The 3,869-nt window shown below is 46.7% G+C and overlaps 1 protein-coding gene across 1 annotated transcript in view; it reads left to right on the top strand.

The window, feature by feature from the left end:
* The first annotated feature begins 3,186 nt into the window (after positions 1 to 3,186).
* The window catches only part of Prr5l (proline rich 5 like), a 96,824-nt gene continuing 96,141 nt past the window's right edge, over positions 3,187 to 3,869 (top strand). Inside the window, exon 1 of the mRNA XM_013514246.1 lies at positions 3,187 to 3,358. The gene's annotated coding sequence lies outside the window, so the exon portion shown is untranslated. The remainder of the gene's footprint in view (positions 3,359 to 3,869) is intronic.

Here is a 3,869-nt window from a genome sequence, read left to right as displayed (position 1 = left end):
ACAAAAACTGAAATACAATGCAGTGTGAAAGTACCTCCCCCACCTTTGCAAGGGGTGATAGGTTATTATACTGCCCAACTTGAACTCAAGACCTCTGTGAACAACTACCTGTCAGAGTTAACATGCGTGTACATGCACACACACACACACACACACATGCACGCTCCTCATTTCTACCCCACTCTGCATCCTCTCCCTGCAGCCTTCTCCACCTCAGTAATTCTGACTTCCTCTTTCCAGTGCTGCAAGCCAAACACCTTGAGTTCTGTTTCTCTCCTAGTTCGGACCTAGTGCGTCAGGAGAGCCTGTTCTTCAGGATGGACCGGGAGTCCAGCCGCATCTCACCTCCTCCATTGCTGCTGTCCTGCTCCAAGCCACGGTTATCTTTGACTGGTGATAGCAGTGGCTTCCCAGGGCTGTTCCTGACTATTCATGCCTCCTTAAAAATCCATTTTCAGCCTGACAGCCGCAGGGATCACAGCACTTTCCACTTCCCTGCTTGAAACCCTCCAGCCGCCCCTGTTTCACAAACAAGTCAGAGCCCCTACCATGGCCCTCCAGCATGCTGGGGTCAGTCACCTTTACCTTTCCAACTTCATCCTACTGTTGTCTTCTGCAGAGGTGTTACATTCCCACTGGCCTCCTGTTCTCCTCTAATGGGGGGGCTCACCCTCCCCTGGGTCTCTTGCAACTCCCCCTTCCCCTACATCTTTTACAGATAAAATGTTGAGGCAGGGAGGTTAATCCACCTGCTTCTCAGGGTGACTTTTATTGGCCCCTGGCTTCAGAGCTGGAAGCTAGCTCTCTGGATGCCTGTGATGGGTCCCTTTTCCCTCCCTACCGCTGATAGGGTGATGCTAACCCCGGGCCATTGTGTTTGGCATTCAGATGATCAATATGGCTATTCATACTGGTCCATTTCAGCCACCAGGTTCCAGTGTAGGAAGGAAAAGCCCTTGTGCCAACTTTTTTCAGGCTCAACACCATGGACATTTGAGCCAGGTGGTTCTTTATTGTGGGTTCTTATCACTTGCACTGTAGGACACTTAGAAGCCATTGGTTGCTTCTCTCCCCATCTCTGCCCAATCCTGCTTGCCTTAGAGTTCTCTTTTTGCTCACACTCCAATGCTGGCTTCCATTTCCCTCTTGCAACTTCCTACCACCCTTCCCCGAATCTAGGAGAGCAAAGTTCTCAGACATTGCCAAATGTCCCATTGGAGTGGGTGTAGAGGGACAAAATCGCCTCTGGTTGAAAATGGTGTCTTCTATCAGTGCAGTGAGCTTGCAGTGAACTCCTCCATTACTGGGTCAAAGAAATCCCCAAATCATAACAGTTTTATTATAAATATGTAACATAATTTGTTGAAAATGAAATGATTAATATTTTTCAGATAGTATTTAGAAAGCTGATTGGTTCATTTACGCAACAAATATGTATTCTCTCTGTACCATGTGCCAGGAATTGTAGAAAACTAGGGAGACAGGAGTGAAGAAGAGGGACTAGAGGACTCACAGTCAAGGTGAATGATCCTCTGGCAGTGAGTGACCTCTGGTAAGCTTCTAGACTCCCATAGAGAATGGGAGAAAGGAGAGAAGACCAAGGGTTGATGGTAGAAGTGGTTAGAAGATCAGGAGAGAATCACGTTGTAAAGGGCAACCAACAGGCCCTGACTCATGACTTGCGCACATGACGCCTTACCCTCGCTTTTCTTCTCTGTAGAATGGAGACCATAGCAACAGTCACCTCCTGATTGTTTTGGAAACTTAAAAAACAATGCATGTGAATGTGCATTGTGATATAGGGGAGTGAAGCTCCCAACCTGCTAGATATCTGGGACAAGGTCATGTTCTGTATAATCAAAGGTTGAATTTTAGGAACAGGGGAAGGTTAAGAGCAGAATATATTTATGGGGGAAAAGAAAGTTTCTGTCTGAGAGAGACAGATGGGATCCCAAGTGAGTTACCAAGGACCCCGCCTTTCCTAGGGATTTTATAAAGCAAAACTACAAGGTGAGGCGGGTTCCAGGTGGGGAAAAAAATGGGAAATTACAAGGTGGGCATGCTGTGAGATAAAACTAGCATCAGCCAATAAGATTACGAGTATAATTATTCAGGTAAAATTGATTAAATTGCGATCAAATAGGGAAGTGAGTCATGTAGCAAGTGGGCATGAATACAGGATAGGAGCTTTTCCTGGAGGGGGTTGGGTTAGTGGCTTTTCCTGGCATTTTCAAGGTGATTGAGATATCCACCCCTAGGGAGGTGTGTGGGTGCATTTGTTTAATCTTTTATCTTGAGGTCTGGCCCACAGCCCAAGTGCTTGTCTCTCCCACAGTTGCAAGGCATCTTGTCTTCCATACTGGCTCTTTGAAGGCCTGGCCCTGTCTGACTGCCCATAATATTTCTATCAAACTCAGCTGCCTATAGCATTAGCACAGGACCCAGGACCTGCTTAACACTCCTCAGACCTACAGAAGCTCCGCTGGCTGTCTTTCATTCTATACCATTTTGTAGGTAGGAGCAAAGTTGTGCTCTCAGCACAAGCATATCCATGTCACGAAGGAATGGAGCGAGTCATGGGGAATTTGCTTTAGTTCTGGCATCTGCTTGCTCCTTATTCATTGCATGCTGGCTGGGTCTGTGGTTATATTTGCGGTATCATAAATATCACTAGCTCTGCTATTTCCTGTATTCACAGTGAGAGGAGTGTGCTACTTAAAAGAAATGTCCTCTCATAATGAGAGAAGAGGTAATTTTTGAACACCGAGCACCGGTAGCTGCAGGATGTTGCACATGCCTTTGAGGTGAAGGATTGGATGGGGGAGACGATAACACACCAAATATTAATATATGGGCGGCCACAGGGTGAGCACTCTAGAAATGTCTTTCATTCTGGTTATTTTTGTGCAGAACAAAGAGAGAATCAGATGGTCTATGAAAATTGTAGCACTTATGCACAAAGCAGTTATAAGCAGATTGCACAGACTGTCCATGTGCCAGGTAGCACAATGTACCCATTTTACAGATAGAAAATCCCTTGTCCATCTTGCTTGTGGGACTCAGGCATCAAGGTGGCAACGAGGTTTGAACCAGGCTCTCTAGATCCAGAAACTATGTTTTTAATTACTGAACATATCGATAACTTTTTAACACTCAGTCTATTTTTAGGTAAAAAGCTTCTGCATTATTCCACTGACTCTCAGTTTTGGGGATGTGCGGCCACTGATGTCAAGGAGAATTCCAGTTGAGAGAAAGCTGCATGATTAAGAGACGAGCACATTATTGACCCGTGAATGTGTGGCTTCTGTATAGTGCTGGGCTGGCAGCCAGACTGCAAGGGCTTCGTCAGTGTGCGGAGGTGAGAAGGGGGAGATTCCAATGTGTATGTCACTTCCAGGGGCTTGGCGTGACAGGTAAGAGAGAAACAGATTTGTAACTGCAAGGAGCAGCAAGTCAGGTGAAGGTGTCTTTTTCTTCTCTCCAAGGTGGTGGGTAAACATTGGAAGGAAGCAAAAGGGCTGCAGGAAGGGAGGAGGATGGACATGTTGGACAGGGATGAGGGATGTTTCTAACATCTGGGGTGGGATGGCGCTCAGTGTACCACCCAGCTGGATTTGCAGACACTGTGGGCTTTCCTTTGTAATGCTTCCTGATAAATCAGTAGTTCACTTCTCGGGAACCACTGGTTAGATTTTCCGTGATCTGGACTCACTCCATCCTGCAGGCAACACTCTCGTACTATAGATGGTCTATCACCTAATTATTAGGTTTAATCCTGGTGCTGGGGGCTGGGGATTTAGCTCAGCGGCAAAAGCGCCTGCCTGGCAAGCGCAAGGTCGTGAGTTCGGTTCCCGGTACCGGAGAAAAAC

This window comes from Chinchilla lanigera, unplaced genomic scaffold (genome assembly GCF_000276665.1).
Source record: "Chinchilla lanigera isolate Chin_1 unplaced genomic scaffold, ChiLan1.0 scaffold00021, whole genome shotgun sequence".
Taxonomy (NCBI): Eukaryota; Metazoa; Chordata; class Mammalia; order Rodentia; family Chinchillidae; genus Chinchilla; species Chinchilla lanigera.
The sequence above is the reverse complement of the archived record's forward strand: the minus strand, read 5'-3'. Positions and strand labels throughout refer to the sequence as shown.